General features: G+C 45.4%; 1 protein-coding gene across 2 annotated transcripts in view; it reads right to left on the bottom strand.

Annotated features, from left to right (window-relative positions):
• The window catches only part of Ephb1 (EPH receptor B1), a 440,603-nt gene that overhangs the window by 259,039 nt on the left and 164,057 nt on the right, over positions 1–17,507 (bottom strand). The window lies entirely within an intron of this gene.

Below are 17,507 nucleotides of genomic sequence, written 5' to 3'. Positions count from 1 at the left end.
TCCTGACAACACCAAGTGCTGCCAAGGATGCAGCACACATGAAGCTCTTACATGGCGCTGATGGCAATGCACAACTCTGCAGCCCCTGAAAATGAGTCTGTCATTAATCTTGCTATTTCCATATAGCCCAGTAAGCTCTCTCGAGTATTTGCCACAGAAAAATGAAAATGTATGTGCACCCAAAAACCCGTATGTGAATGAAAGTGAAACTTTATAGTCACCAATCTGAAACAATCCAAATGGTCTTCAACAAGTGAATAGATACACAAACTATGGTATAGCCATACAATGGAATACTAGTCAGCAAAAAAAAGTAAAAACTATTGATACATTCAGCAATCTAAGTGAATTTCCCAGGCATCATGCTGAGTGAAAGAAGCCAGTCTCAAAAGGTTGACATACTTATCATTTCATTTAAAAAAAGTAATGGCATATTGATGAAAAACAGATCACTGGTTACCAGGGGGCAAGGGTGGGAGGAAGGAGTGACTATGAGGGAGTAGCAGAGGAAGTGTTTCTGTAACCCAAGTGCCATCATCAGGCAGATATATACATGTGTGAAAAATTCAGACCTGTCTACCAAATGAAGTCAAATATATATATATATATAATTTAAAGTCACAAAAATTTTGAGAAGTGATTCTAAGAAAGGAATTCAGTTTTGCAATGCACAGAGGACAAACGTCCCCCTTCTGATTAGACAGTGGCCTCTATGATCTTTCAATTCTTCTTCAAAACATTTTCTGTACCCATGTCCCAGATCATGTTATGTGTAAGCTTTCTTCATAACTAATGGGTCGCTGTAAATTTCTACCATCTTTCCATAATGCTCATACATTTCAACAAAACCATCACCAAATATAAACAGAAAGTCATTTCTTGGCTTGTTTCATAATAAAAATTTCCACGTCTGAACCCTCACAAGGTCTTTGAGGAGCTCTTTACATGCAGATACTCATATAGTCTCCCTGGCAAACAAGGTCAGAGGTCATTACATCATCATTTAAATAGAGCATGGAGGGGGCGGCTCAGGGGTCATTAGATCATCATTTAAAATAGAGCATGGGGGGCAGCTCAGGGGTCATTAGATCATCATTTAAAATAGAGCATGGGGGGATGTGGCTCAGAGAAGTCACTCTGCCATAAGCACAGAGCCAGGATTGAACAACAAAGTACTCCTGCCACCAGCTCAGAACTACTGCACATTACTGCTGTTTGCTCAACAGCTTTGTCCTCTAGTTAGCTGCCTGGTACACAGACTCAAGTCCTGTTTTCTAGAGAGGTCCTTGGGCAGGGCACAGACAGACTGCACTGGCCCAGGGAGGCCTGCACGTTAGAGACGCTGGGAGACCTCATCTATGAATCAGTGGATTCTCCCAACAGATTCCAATGTCTCATGCTCTCTTCTCTTAAACTGCCTGGAGTGGAAGAGGCTGAACCAATTACAATCCACTGTTTCCAGATTCTATTTCCTTTTCCTTTCTTCCTCCCTGACTAGTTAGCTCCAATCTGAATCATGATGAGGCATCTCCTGCCCTCATTTCCACTTGTTTACACTCAAAAGCAATCAGAAAATTATCTCATTTTTTTCAATGCATTCAGGTACTTTACTTAGAAATCTTCAGGCATCTGTGGCGGTGGCTAGGCACGGAGTTAGGAAACCTGATGTCTGAGAACCGTGGCTTGAATGTTGATGAAGAATTCCACCCTAGACTGCTGATGTTAGCAGAATGTCTGGCAATACACAGCAAGGTCTTGCTGACCCATAGCCCCACGGGCTCTCAGAAAATAACAGCCCTAGTCTGACCACCAAAAAACACTTCCCCTGCCCAACTTGTGGGAGGAGTTGGTGACAAGTAGCACAGTCTCTGAGAGTTAATGACACATAACCCAGTTTTCCAGGACTGACCACCTCCATCTCTTCAGACTCCAATAAAAGTTTGACATCTTGGGACCCCCAACCCAATGCTTCTTCTTGAATCTGTTCACGCTCCCTTTCAAAGGTGCACTTTTGTTGTGCTTTTGGTTTTCTTTTCATTAATAAACTTGTCCCAACCTGCATATCGCCACCACAGCAACACTCCCTCGTGTTCAGCTTTTTACTACTTATCTCAATGTCCTAATAAGCTTCTTGCTTTTCAGGCTTGCTTGTCTTGGTAGATTCTTTTACCACCCTACATGCTGCACCGAAATCCTGACACTCTGTGCCATTGTTCCATTCACCTGTGCTTAAAGAAAATGCATTTCTAGACAGGCTGAGTCCCTAGGGCCCTCTGTCCTTCTCACGGATGGCTTTCCAAAGTTGGCGCTCTTGTTTTCCTCCATGCCTTCAACATGAGCCTTGCTTTGTGATGCATTGGCAGAACAACCAAGCAGGCCCCTCTTTCCTGCTTGCTGTGATACCCAGAACCTTCTGCCTTCTGAGAGCATGAAGTGGGATGGAGCAAGGCTCTGTCCTCATACTAGCTGTTGCCTTCCATCCATATGACAGCCAGCATCAGGGTTGCTGTGGCTAATCACAAGGACATAGCCCAAGTGGAGTAAAACACCACCATGAACCAAGAATGGGTGGCTGTTTGTGTGTGTGTGTGTGTGTGTGTGTGTGTGTGTGTGTGTGTAATCCCTGAACAAAAGTCTTGATTTGTCAGGGTCATTTCCCAAGCTGGGCTTTCCTGGTGTCTCAGCTGCTTCTGCAGGGGGCAGCCAGCCCTGCTGGGAAGAAAAGCCCCTGGTTGCCCACTCTCCAGCAGCTGAAACAAAAAAATTATCAATAAAAAAGATACATTTAAATGTCTCCCAAATACAGCCTATTATTAATTAGGGGATTACGAGAATGAAAAAGACAAGAAGAGAAAGGGAAGGTGGAGGCCGCAGTGAGAGTTCAGAAGAAACTCTGTCACCTCTTGTTTTGTCCCCTCTTATGAGAGGAGGTTAAGCCAAAGCCCCTCTCTGCCATTCTGAAGAAGCTTTGTTGCTTATTTTGTCCCTCCCAGCCCCTTTGGGGCCTCTCCCTACCCCTGTCCTCAGAGGTTCTGAAAAGCCAGCTGATTTGCACAGGCTGGCTTCTCTACTGTGTCCTTCTTCCAGACTCCCTCTCACTCTCCTGCTCTAATTAGCAACTGCTTTAGAAAAAATTGCATGCATGTTCAAAGACAGAGCAAGGGAAGAGTAAAAGGGAGAAAGCAAAGGTCTGTGTGAAAGGAGAGAGAGGGCGGTCTCTCCCCTCAGCCCTCTGTGTGCCCAGGCGCCCATGTTGGCAAACAGCACACAATGTCTGTCTACAGAGTCCTTTGTGGCCCAGAAAGAGGGGCCAGCACACAGCTACAGACAGGAAAGGAGACTGAACAGGCCTAGGCATTGGGGAAGCTGAGATCACCAACCTGTGGGATGTCCTTGCACAGCCACTTCCACCTCCCTTTCCCAGTCAAGAGGAAGTATGTGTGCGATGTCTAAGTCAAGGTCCGTGGCTCATGCGCTGACAGTATCAGCTCTCTGGGTAACAAATATGTCACCCCCAGAGCTGCAGAAAGTCCCGGGGTGGGGGGGTGCTGCTGCTCTACAATGTTTGTCCCCTGTGAACTCACACTTAGGCTCCACAAGTGGGCAAGAAGGGGCAGTAAAATAAGTACCACGCACTAACTGACTGCGCCACTGGTGTTCCAAGAAGGGACAGTTAGTTTACCTTGATGGAGGTCAGAGGACATCAGAGGACAGGGGAGTGGGAAGAGAAACACTCCTGAATAACTCATCTGAGGAAGAGCCAATGGCAGGTGTTCACCAAGGGGCACTTCTCCGGCATCTTCCCTGTGGACCGCACTCTGCCCGTCTTGACATGGGCCTGCTGATTGTCCTGTTGTTTTCATTTGTTTGTTTGTTTGTTTGTTTGCTTTTCTTTACTAGGCAGGTGCTCTACCACTCAAGCTATGCTCTTTTTTTGCCTTAGTAATTTTTAAGATACAATCTCAAGCTTTTGTCTGGACTTGCCTGGATCATGATCCCCTAACTATGCCTCCTGCACTCCTGCATAGCTGTGATTACATCTGTACACCACCACACGCAGATTTTTTATTTTTATTTATTTATTTTTTTGAAAGGGGATCTTACTTTTTTGCCCAGCCTAGCCATCTGAGTAGCTGGGATTACAGGTGTGGACCACCATGACTGACATAGGAATTCTTAGGTGAGCAGATAACTACTGTAAGTGGACAGAGATACCCACAATGGGGAGGAGCACTGTTAACTTGCAAGGGTGGATCAGTCATCCCTGTGGGTATGTTAAATGCAACAATGAACAGCTTTGGCTACTGGATCTTAGCTAGTTGCTGGAATGCAATTTTTTAAAGAAGGTAGAAGAAAAGGGAGCTTGGAAGAATTCATAAACCAAGAGTAATCGAGAATGGGGTTGAAGAAGCTGAAGAAAGCAAAATGTACTACAGAGAAATAAATAAGAAATGAGCATCAGGGCATTTTATGAAGACATTTAAAAGAGAAAAAGAAAGCTACTGTTCTTTTTAATTAATGATCTTAAAATGAAAATGTGTGATTATATATTAACAATTTTATGGAAAAATCACTGTCGCAATATTTGCAATTGATTTTGGTGATCGGCATTGATTATATTTTTTCTATACAAAGAATTAATTTTTTAAACTGCAGTTCATATTTAGACAGCTTCTTACAGGAAAAATAAAAGCAATGAATGGAAATAGACATCCATTTATTAAAATTCTACCATTGGAATTCGTTTCTCTTCTCTCTCTTTGAATCAACCTAGAGAGAAGACAGACAAGAGAACAGAATAAATAAAGGAAATGAGAAGAAAACAGTGAAAACAAATTTGGCCAAAGATGCAGAGGGAAAAGATAAACAGAGCCAGTAAGCAAAGAAAAGCCCCATGTCACAAAGGCTTCCACATTCAGATCAGGGTGGACATGTGTGTGACAGACCCAGAAACCAAATGGAAGCCCTGAAATTGCCGAATTCCCAGCATAGGCAAATTTTTGCCAAGTTCATGATTTGGCAGAGTTCTTGCATTTTCCATACACTTTCAACGAGATGCTCTATCCGTCTTGTGCAAAGAGCAGATTGTCATTTTCCACTTGAAATACACACGTTGCGCTGACCTTATGTCCTCCGTCAAACTGAGACGTTAGCACCATAATTTAGTGAGAGTTTTATAACGTATGACTTGCAATCATTCTGTTGTTTTGTTCTGTGTGTCTGTGCACAATGTGCCTCTGAATTGGACAACAGACAGACAAGGCCTCTGCCATCACTGTCTCCATCGGGCTCTGCCGTTAGCACCTCCACAAGTGCGTGCCTGGTGCCGCATTCCAGCCTGGTGTCTTAGAGTTCCCGCTACTCAATGAGGCAGAGATGTTTTCTTGTGTGTCCTCCCAATGCAAAGCTTTTCCTTCTCCTCAGCTCACAACCTCCTTCCACAAATTTTGCTTTTGGTGTGTTTTGTTTGGTTTTCACTTAACAGACGGCACAGAACAGGCAGTAGGGGTTCAGAGGTGCATCGGGGTGGCCACTGCCTCTGAGGAGCCCAGGAGGACAAGGAGTAAGAGCATGAGTTGGGCACAATGATGAAGGTGGCAGGTACTGTGCTGGCGCCTTCAGTTCACTCTTAGCAGTGAGTCTCGTCACTCTATGGATCTCCTGCATCACCCTTAGCAAATGGGAAAGGAACATTATCCACGAAGTTCCCAAGTGCAGGTCAAACTGATGGAATTTCTGATGGGCACCTTACTGAAGACTTTTCTCTTGGTCCAAATAAGACACAAAGCCAGCTCCCATCAGAAATCTGCCTCTAAGTGAATCTTGGCTCTTCTCCAGCTTGGGAGAAGTAAAAGACAGTGGTTACCAGCAGGGCCTCACTGCCCAGGACTGTATGACCTTGGGAAAGATAGTTTCTCTGCGCCTTAGTATCTTCAACTGAAAAATGAGGGTGTTAATCGTATATACCCCATGGAGCTATTGTGGGGATTTAAGAGATAATGCAGAAAAAGGATTTGGCAGAGCATCCGACACAGAGTAAGTGCTCTGTAAATGATAGTCAAGCTACGTTGGCATTTCCATACAAGATGAAAGTCAATCCAAAAAGTTTGCTCTGCACTCAAGTTGTAAGCATCACCAAGATCTGACAACGAAATGTGAGCTGAAACTGAAGAGTATAGAAGATGCTTTTTTAGCCCAAGCAACCAAAGTAAGTCAGCATTCTTTTCAGACATTACATTAATATGTACATATTATCTTTATTGCTTTTTGTCATGTCTACCTGCCAGGATTTTAATTTCTTCTTTTTATTAGTTATTTTTCTCTAAATTAACTTACTTTTTTTTTTTTGTGGTACTGGGGCTTGAACTCAGGGCCTTCACCTTGAACAACTTCACCAGCCTATTTTTGTGAAGGGTTTTTGAGATAGGGTCTTGAGAACTATTTGCCTGGGGCTGGCTTCGAACCATGATCCTCCTGATCTCTGCCTCCTGAGTAGCTAGGATTACAGGTGTGAGCCACCTGCACCTGCATCAACTTACTTTTAATTAGAATATAACTACTTTAAAAGAATGGTAATGAGGAAGGAAGGAAGGAAAAAAGGAGGGGGGAAGGGAGAAGGGGGGAAGGGAGAAGGGGGGAAGGGAGAAGGGGGAAGGGAGAAGGGGGGAAGGGAGAAGGGGAGAAGGGAGGAGCAGCGAGGAGGGAGGGACAGATGGAAGGAAGGGATTAAAGGGATGAAAGGGAGGGAGGGAGGAAGGAAGGAAGGGAAGGGATGAAAGGGATGGAAGGGAGAGGAGAGGGGAAGAAGGGGAGGGAAGGGGAGAGGGAGACTGAGACAAGTAAGAGCAGTTAAGAGTCCATGACTCCAGAGAACAAGAGCTAGTACAGAAATGCAGGACAAAAACCAAAAATAGATGCCACAGCAGAGGGCAGCAGCCCAGGGCTGAGACAATACTTGCTAGCAGAGGCAGGGCCAGGGTTTCAGCAAGTGGGAAGGTATGTGACCCACCTTGGGGACAGACACCTAGTTGGGTTGAGAATGAGTCTGAATCAGGGTTGCTGGGGAAGGGATAGCAGATCTGGTGAGGGTGGGCTGGTGTTGAAGAAGTGGAGGCTGGAGTAGCTGAGGGTTGAAGGTTGATGATTTAGGAAGGGATAAGGGCATGTCACCAAGGTGAGCTTAGGCTAGAAGTCACAGAGGAAAGCTGCACAGTTAAAGGAAGGAATGTGGAAGGGAAGGGCTGGGCCAAAGAGCTAGAGCTGAGAGGTTCGTGGGGCAGAGCAGGTAATCCCAGCACAAGCCCAGGACGGGAAAAATGAACTGTTTCCTACCAGACCAGCTGTTGTCAGCTTTCCTAAGACTGGACTACAAAAATGGTGTGGTCCTCCAGGATCAGGTCCTGTTCGTACACACGTTTCGCCTACCATAGTCTCAGAAATGTCAAAACAGGGTGAGGCATGTGCCAAAATCCCATGGTGCTATAGACGGGCAAAGAGCACACAGGGTGCAACGCAGAGCAGGAGAGATGGGATGGAGAAGAGAGAAGGAAACCGTGCCAGGAGAGAGCAGATTCCAGACTGTGCAGCACACACATACTCAATTTCATGCTGCATTTTAGCAGCAAGCTAGAGCCTCAGCTCTTGAATAGAGCAATTTATGAAATTTTATAATGTTCAACACCCCTTACAGCAAGACAAATGCAGATTCAAACTGTAGTGGGAGGCCCTTTTACACCTATCAGATTGGCAAAGATAAAAATGATTGATATTTTATCCTCTTGGCAAAGGAATGGGGAACAGGAACTCTCACATACTGCTGGTGGGAGCAAAATTTGGTAGAAAATGCCTTTTTTTAGGGAGAACAATTTGGGAATATCTATCAAAATTAAAAATTTATATACTCTGATTCAGCGATTTTACTGCAGAGAACTTGCTTCATTCTTCGCACTTGGAAAACTGCTTGGTGCAAAGACAGTTCTTGGTAAATATTCATTGAGTAAATTAATTAATGAATTTGTCTCACAGTCACACATAAGTTCAAACGTGCTGCACAGGATATTTGTTGCAACATTGTTTAGAAATAGCAAAAGATAGGAAACAACCTAAATGTATATAATCAATCAATTAAATAAGTAAATAAATATAATGAAATATAACAACTAGGAAAGAATGTGGCCAGTTTATACACAACCAAACTATTGTTAACCTTCATTTTTAAGTGGGAAGGGAGTTGGGGAATCTAGATTCAAACCCTCTGTGCTATGCCCCCACCTGGGTGTGTCTGTATTCTGAGAGATCAAATGGCTGGCCTCAATGCAGGAGAACAGTAGAAACTGTAACAGTAAGACACTGCCAGGACCGGCACAGAGGGAAACTTACTTTTCATACACATTACATGGAAAATGTTTTTAGTAGCAAAAAACAAGATAAATTGGAGGAGTGGATATTTGCATTAAAGTTCTACCTCAAGGAAGAAAGGCTCAGAGATGAACCAGGCTGCCTTGGGAAGTATAAGTCTTTCACCACTGGAGGTATCTCAAAACAGTCCACTGAGGGAGAACAAAGGAATTGTTACCTGATGGGCTGGATTTGCTGACCTTGGAGCCCCTATCTAACTGGGAGGGACTGTGCTCTACCCAGCTCTCCACACCAACAGAGTCACTTGTGACCCCTGCATCCTCTGGACATTACAAGCACTTTCTAAGAGTTAAGAATTCAGCATACTCTCAGCAGTATAATTTCTGGTTCTGAGAATTTATGTATAAAGGGTCAGGCCCCATAGGTGTCCAGTAAGTACCTGAAGAATGATGAAGAGGCTCACTCAATCCACTTGACCTCAAGAGTAGAGGAATGAGGAATGAGAAAGTTAGAACCACTGAGGCCTGCAAGAGATAACCAGAACAGGTCCCATGGCTGTACCCTAAGGTTATGTAACTCAGCCCTGATTAGAAGTGTGTGCAGCAGGAAAGCTTCCAGGAAGAACATCCTGGTGTTGGACTGGAGAGGAACAAATCTGAAGACCTTAGGAAGGTCTTCAATAGCACTGGAAGAAGGATGGATGACAGCTGATGAATGACATCCGATGGAAAAGAGAGAACAGGGCTCAGACAAGGGTCAGTGACAAGATCAGCCATATTCATGGAGCTGAGCATGGATACTATGGGTAAGTCCGAGCTCACTGGAATGGTCTCTTTTCAACCAGACTATACATTCCTTAAGGGGGCTACCCATGCTGGGTACCTGCCTTTTATCCCAAGTTCCCTAAATAATGAGAAAATGGTACTTCTAAAACAAGGAGTAGTGAATCCTGTAAACAAGAATCCTCTTGTTTAGGAGAATAAAGACCAAAGTCGCACTTGGATGCTTAAAGTTCCCATTGATTCATCAGAAGACACTGTCTATTAAATGATGGGGGATATACTTTGGATCTTGATGTAGCCCAAAGTATGAAAGGCTTGTTCCCAGAATGGCACTACCAGGAAGTGGCTGAACCTTTAAGATATGGGGCCTAGTGAGAAGTCATGAAAGTGAGCCTTTGAAAGAGCTTGGGAGATCCTGGCCTTCTCCTTGCTTTTTTGCTTCTTGGCAATGAGGCAAGTGGTTTTGCTCTTCCACATGCTCCTGCATGATGTATTACATCATCCCAGGCCCAAAAGCAGCAGGGCAAACCAATCATGGAAAGGAGCTTCCAAAGCTATGGGGCCAAAATAAACCTTCTCACTTTAAAAAAAAAAAAAAAAAGTGTGTGCTGCTGCTGGAAGTCCTGAGTTAGGGGGATGCTCCAGACAGAGATCAGGAATGAAACAAACCAAAAGACTTGTTTCCTTATCCAGCCCTTCCAAGAAAAGTTTCATTGGGGCTTGGCCCAGAGTTTCTGTCCTGTGATTCCAATAGCCTTTCCAAAGCTGTCTATGGAGCCTCCTTCTTCTCACTGACCTCCTAGAGGCCTGCTGTGGTGAAGCTAATTTTCTCCTATCCTTCCCAGTCCTGCACCCAGAGGGGGCTGAGGCTAGCACATCTGTAGCTGCACAGACCTGTCCTTCAGTGGTCGGTGGATGTCCAGGAGGCAAAGTGCTCTCTGTCATATGGATGGCCCCTGGAACCCAAAGCAGACCCTGCCATGCTCTCCTGTGCTAACACATATCTCCCAAGGAATTTCTTTTATTTTTATTTTTTTATTATTCATATGTGCATACAAGGCTTGGGTCATTTCTCCCCCCTGCCCCCACCCCCTCCCTTACCACCCACTCCACCCCCCTCCCTCTTCCCCCCTCAATACCCAGCAGAAACTATTTTGCCCTTATCTCTAATTTTGTTGAAGAGAGTACAAGCAATAATAGGAAGGAACAAGGGTTTTTGCTGGTTGAGATAAGGATAGCTATACAGGGAGTTGACTCACATTAATATCCTGTGCGTGTGTGTTACCTTCTAGGTTAATTCTTCTTGATCTAACCTTTTCTCCAGTTCCTGGTCCCCTTCTCCTATTGGCCTCAGTTGCTTTTAAGGTATCTGCTTTAGTTTCTCTGCGTTGAGGGCAACAAATGCTAGCCAGTTTTTTAGGTGTCTTACCTATCCTCACCCCTCCCTTGTGTGCTCTCGCTTTTATCATGTGCTCAAAGTCCAATCCCATTGTTGTGTTTGTCCTTGATCTAATGTCCACATATGAGGGAGAACATACGATTTTTGGTCTTTTGGGCCAGGCTAACCTCACTCAGAATGATGTTCTCCAATTCCATCCATTTACCAGCGAATGATAACATTTCGTTCTTCTTCATGGCTGCATACAATTCCATTGTGTATAGATACCACATTTTCTTGATCCATTTGTCAGTGGTGGGGCATCTTGGCTGTTTCCATAACTTGGCTATTGTGAATAGTGCTGCAGTAAACATGGATGTACAGGTGCCTCTGGAGTAACCTGTGTCACAGTCTTTTGGGTCTATCCCCAAGAGTGGTATTGCTGGATCAAATGGTAGATCAATGTTTAGCTTTTTAAGTAGCCTCCAAATTTTTTCCAGGGTGGTTGTACTAGTTTACATTCCCACCAACAGTGTAAGAGGGTTCCTTTTTCCCCGCATCCTCGCCAACACCTGTTGTTGGTGGTATTGTTGATGATGGCTATTTTAACAGGGGTGAGGTGGAATCTTAGTGTGGTTTTAATTTGCATTTCCTTTATTGCTAGAGATGGTGAGCATTTTTTCATGTGTTTTTTGGCCATTTGAATTTCTTCTTTTGAGAAAGTTCTGTTTAGTTCACTTGCCCATTTCTTTATTGGTTCGTTAGTTTTGGGAGAATTTAGTTTTTTAAGTTCCCTATGTATTCTGGTTATCAGTCCTTTGTCTGATGTGTAGCTGACAAATATTTTCTCCCACTCTGTGGGTGTTCTTTTCAGTTTAGAGACCATTTCTTTTGATGAACAGAAGCTTTTTAGTTTTATGAGGTCCCATTTACCTATGCTATCTCTTAGTTGCTGTGCTGCTGGGGTTCCACTGAGAAAGTTCTTACCTATACCTACTAACTCCAGAGTATTTCCTACTCTTTCTTGTATCAACTTAAGAGTTTGGGGTCTGATATTAAGATCCTTGATCCATTTTGAGTTAATCTTGGTATAGGGTGATATACATGGATCTAGTTTCAGTTTTTTGCAGACTGCTAACCAGTTTTCCCAGCAGTTTTTGTTGAAGAGGCTGCTTTTTCTCCATCGTATATTTTTAGCGCCTTTGTCAAAGACAAGTTGGTTATAGTTGTGTGGCTTCATATCCCAAGGAATTTTTTGTCCTGCATCACCAACTGGTCCTTGAAATATAAGTGGGGATTAACTGGTACCAACTAAGAGTTGGTACTCATGTTCTTAGCTCAGCTGGCAAGAAGAGTGCAGACAGGACTCCTAAGGCAGAGAGCTGTCTTCAGGCAAAGGCCAAGATTACCCCTCTCAATGTCCCTGTCAAAGCCCAGTTAGCAAAGTAAAACTTGCTCTTGGTGGTTTGCCAGTGTCTGAGACACAGTACTTCTGCTTTAGCACCAGCACTGGAATGACTCTTTTCAGTAATCTTCACCCCACTGCACCGGGAGCATCAGGGCTCTGTCAACACTGTTGTCAATGGCTAAAAAAGCAGGGAAAACAGACGACCAGAGCTCCCTGGGGCCCTGCACTGAAAGACCCAGCTACAGGCAGGTTTGGATTCAGATTGATTTTTCATCTCAATACTTTAAACTGAAAAGCAGTGATTTCCCCTCCACACAAGGAAGTTTGTGCTTATAATCTGCAGGAAGGCATTGCGCAGCTCCAGAGAGAGATGAAGACAGACTGCCATGTGAGGACACAGTTTTTCTCCTCTGAAGGATGCAACCCTCAATATATAACAACCAAACCTGGCGAAGTCTTGAACTTGAAGTTCCCTGCCTTCAGAACTGTGAGAAGTAAATTTACGTTCATTATAAATTACAGAGTCTGTTTTTCTATGCTATCACAACACAAATAGACTAAGACAGTGGTAGGGCTATGGCTCTGACTGAGCTGGAATGCAGTCCCTGAGATCTCATATAGGAATGAGAAAAGTGTCCCCACACTTTTCTTCCTCAATTTTCTTTAACATAGAGCCTTAGACCCGTCCCTCCCCAGGGAGTTGAGGGTCACCCTCCAGACTCTGCACTACCGGGATGGCATACAGCAGTTCTCCCATCAGAAGTGTCTGGAGAGAGGGTGCTGCTCCCAAAGAGGCTAAGAAGATGGTGACAGCTAACACAGAGTGCTGTGCAGTTATCCATCACAGAAATGCGTGAACACAGAGTATGGCTCCAAGGTGGCCTAGAAACCCCAAGAACAACCAGGGTCAACACAGACATAAGAGTATTTGTGAGAGAACAGCTGAGAGGTTTGATATTCCTGAAAACGTATGTTGTAATTTTAAGGATGGTTAGCTTCAGTCAAATCCAGTCTTGGAAGCAGAGGCTTCTCCAGATCCAAGTTCTAATCCTAGCTCTGACAGTAATTAGGTGTGGCTCTCCACACTGGTGCCTAGAAATGCTTCCTGGCCAGCTCCCTTTTATGGACAAATGAGGTGGTCAGAATAGATTCCCACATTACTCACTGGGCTAGTTTCAGCCTCCATAGGTTTCCATGGGCAGATGGTGTGATTTAAATAGTATCAGGACCTCCGCTGACTCCTGGCCGACCCAAACCATAATGTATATTTATTAAGTCATGGATGATCAAACTTTAAGCAAAACGTGGACTTCCACCCATGATAGCTCCCATACATGGACACCATTGTATCATTAACGGTAGCTCTAGCACAGACCTGGGAGAATCACAGTTACCTGGTCAACACCAGAGGGAGGTAGGTCGTTCAAGGGCAGAAAAGGCAGCACAGGGCAGAGTGTGATATACACCCCAGAACCTCCCGCCACCACCCTGCCATCCTGTGCAGCCCCCAGAGCCCAATGCACTGGAGTCATGCTGCAATGGGCATCCTCCAGCTCTGCTTGTTGTTGCTCATGCCAGCGTTACAGCCTATTACATCCAGCCAATTACATCTGATTCTTCTCTGGAGAGAGCTGGGCAGGGCCACCGCAGGGAGCAGAGGAGGCCCAAGAGGTTTCTAAATGAAGTCGCCTATTGGGAAATCCTATTATGAAGCTCATCTTATATGGCTGTGGTGTTAATGACCCTGGTCTGTCTGGTCTTTGAGCAGAGCTAGTCTCCCTGGGACTTGAGCAGAGGCCATCTGAACTGTGGACTTCCACTCACTCACCAATCAACTGCAGAGGGAGCAGTGGGATTCCTCAGTGCCCTTGAATGTGGCTCCTGGCACAATGACCTGACTCATGTGTGCACATGTGGATGCATGCACACACGCACACACACATGCACACATACACACTTGTACACCCTCAGGCCCTCCACCTTCTCTTTCAGCACCTCAGGATGAAGAGGTAGGGGTTACCAGAAGTGGAACCCCTAAGGGAGATAGAAATCGGCCCTGTAAACCTCTTTTTCCAAGAGGAGCATTTTAAATTAGACACATTTTCTGCACCTTCGAATCCTGCAGATTTTTCACCTCAACTCCCCCAGGCTTATAAAGTAGCTCATCTCAGCTGCTCAAGTTGACAAAGGCGCTGGAAACTGTTGAAAGGTTCAAAATGTCCCTTGGGTTTTCAGGAATGAAGGAATTTACATGTAGGTACAAAATTACCAAGGAAAAAGTCTCCACTTGTATGGGGGGAGGGGGCGAGTAAAGAAGCAGCCATAGAAGGAAAGGAGACCTCTTGGGAGATGGCATGGAAGTGTCTGGCTTAGAGAGAAAAACTTCCCAAGGCCCTGCTGGTGGTATCACTAGCCCTAACTCACAGCTTCAACAGACAGACAGGGAAAGAAGGGCCACCAAGCAGAGAGACAGGTGCACCAAGAACCTCTCTATTCTTCTGCAGGAGTTGTGAGGGCCCCTCACAACTGCTGTTGTCCAGGGCAGTAATGGTTGTAGTTGACTTGAGAATCCCTTGAAAAAGCCCTATGGGTCCCCAGGTGTGGTCCATGTATGCTCAGCCTCAACTCTGATTTGTATGTCTGACCAGGCAATGGAAGTCTTAAAAGCTTGGCCTGTGTGGGGAGTGGTGGCACTTCTAGTCCTTCTGGGAGTTCTCGTACCAGCTGACCCAGCTGATGCTGGCCAGTTGCAGGGAAAGATGCTCCTTTCTATAACTCCTGGAGTCTACCCCTTGGCTTTCTGTTCCTCTCTCCCCTACCTTGAACATTTCTAGGGCTTCCTATCTATTGGGGCACCAAGGCCTTCCCAGAGCCTTCTCACAACCCTCAGCCTCTACTCAGGTTACTATAACCATCCACAGGTCATTGTTTGCCCTCTGCCCTAAGATCAGCTTGGGACCAGGGCAGGAACAAGACAAGCTAGGGAGGATTATGTATGTTTCCTGAGTCCCCACCATTGGTAAAGAGGCAGGCTAGCGAGGCAGCAGCTTCTGGAAGCTCCAGAGACTATATTCTGGGAGGGAAAATCAGTGCACCCTGGAGGAACACTGGAGGTGGAACATATCCCAGTGGGTATGCTGCTCCAGCTAAGATCTGCTACTCAGAGCAGCCAGGGATATCTATAAGGGATGCTGCAGCCCATGCTTCTAACAGACAGATGAGAAGCCTGCCCCTGCCAGATTCCCAGATTCCCCATAACAGTGGTTAATCCCAGTCCCACCATCCTCTCCTCCATCCGACCTCAGCTGATGGAATATTTTAAGTGGAGAGATAGCCACACAGAGAATCAACTTCACTGTAACTTCAGGAAAGAAGGGGTGTGGTGGGGAGGGTGCAGAGAAAGCTGCTCATCCTCATTAGCCTCTCTGCTATGAGCACAAAACTTGAAGTTGAGACAGATGAGTTTTTTTTTTTTTTTAGTAGCTAATAATTCTATGGAGACAAATACATGATGAAGTCAGACTCACTGTTGGGGTCAATAGGCCCGTGCAATTCTGCCTGACGGATCCAGGCTGTGTGTACAGAAAGGATGAGTCAGGAACAGGCCTTTGGTCACAGAGTCCTCTAGAAAGTGTGTGAGCCACATGCTAATGAACAAATCTCCCCCCCAGGCTCCCTCTGCTCACCCTCCCACCCCTCTTCTCACATCTTTCCTTCCCACAACAGGAACAGCTCCAGGCCAGGACTGCTCTTCACTGGCTGGACTGCCTAATTAGTCTCCAGGTGCCTCTGCCAACCCAGCAACTGGTCACCATGAATTTGACAGATTCATGAGCTTAGCAGATGGAAAGTGAAAGCAAGAGAGTATTGTTTCTTGCCCATGATGATAGTTGATCCTTCTTGAAAAATAACATGTAACCAGAAACAGAAAGAATATTCTTTCTCTGCCACCCTATGTATTGGACATATACAAAGTCCCAGATACAAATACCCAGATGAGAAAATGTAGCAGATTGATACTCTGTGAACTACAGAGCAAGCTTTACCTAACTAGGTTCAAGGACTATCAGTTCTTAGGCTGCACTGGGAGATACGCTGTTTGACTCTTACTGTTTGTCACCACAAGTCTCTGGTATCCACCCTGACAGTGACCTTATAAGGATTAGATTTTCTAAGTGACCACCACAGAACTACTGTGAAAGGCCCTGTGTCTGCCTGGCAGCACAGGATGAGCACACAAAATGGGTGGAGACCCTCCCTTTGATGACACACAGTGGGGGGACCACCCATGAATTCATCCATATGCACTGTCCACAGCACAGAGTCCTCCCAAGAGCTCCATCTATATATGAGGGCCCCTTCTCTTCCTGGATCAGCCCTCCATGAGTCCTAGGCAGGGAAGTCTGGTTCAGCTATCAAGGTCCAGATATCAAGACAGCCAAGAGCAAAGAATTCAGGGAGTGCAAATTGAAGTTCTTAAGACAGGGGATGGAGGTTTCTCTGCAGTCCCAGAGTGCTGACTTCTCAGTCAAGCTGCAGGGCCAAAGGATTCATGATGCTATCTAACTTACCACTCTCTGCTTTCAGAAATGTTGTGACTGCCTCTGAACTGGCAAGGTGAGGGTATTGGACTCCCCATTCCCTCTATCCTATGATGAGTTTGCAATGAGTAGTTTGTGAAGTCCAGCCAGGTTCACAGTTGCTCGAGATTAGTAACATCCACCAAAACCCAGAAGGGGTTGGGGCTGAGCAAGAAGAATGGAAAGAAACAACTTGCATTTACATATTTGTTCCCCCAGGTCCTCCCAGGACAACCATGGGAGATGTCTGACAAGCAGCATGGATAGCAGAACCCCCCCAGAAGAGAAAAATTCCAATTAGCCCAAAGAAATGAGAGCCTCTTCCCAGAGTCCCAATTAAATCAGAATCAATCAATGCTTGCTCTGGTTCCTGCCATTCTGCTCAGAAAATAATGAGAAAAACAAGAGGCCCAGCCAGCAAGTACAGTGTGGCAGCCCTTTGAAGCCCAGAGAAATCACTGTGCATGGCTGCAAGTGTGCAGTGCAGCTGCTGCACCTGTGCCTTTAAAAACTCAGCCTGATGTCTTGTTTCCCACTCAGACCCTGAAGAATGCCAATGAGGGCAACCCACACCCCACCCCCAACCAATGGGACAAAGAGGAGTGCTGTGGGACCAGCAGGGCTGGTTTTTAAACTGTCTGTGTTGATTCATCACTAGATCTGGCATTCATTCCCCTCTGTTTCCACACTATCCATCATGGGTCCCAGAACCAAGAAATCCAATAAAGACACAAAGGCACAGTTCTGTGCTCCCAGCAGGCCTCTGAAAGAGTGTGTGAGGGACCCAGCCCAGGCAATTAGCTGCATCCATGGGATCACAGAGTTGATGGGCTTTAGCAATCCTGTGCCTGGCACTTCACCGGCAAGTGTTTGGGGAACAAGGTAAAGGGGGAGTAAATACACATGGGCTGGTCTGGGGCTCAGGTAGAGTGGGGATGACAAGGGTGACAAAGGGAAAGGCAGCAATCAGGAGACTGGATTGAAATGAACTAAAATATTTT

Source organism: Castor canadensis, chromosome 17 (assembly GCF_047511655.1).
Source record: "Castor canadensis chromosome 17, mCasCan1.hap1v2, whole genome shotgun sequence".
NCBI lineage: Eukaryota > Metazoa > Chordata > Mammalia > Rodentia > Castoridae > Castor > Castor canadensis.
The sequence above is the reverse complement of the archived record's forward strand: the minus strand, read 5'-3'. Positions and strand labels throughout refer to the sequence as shown.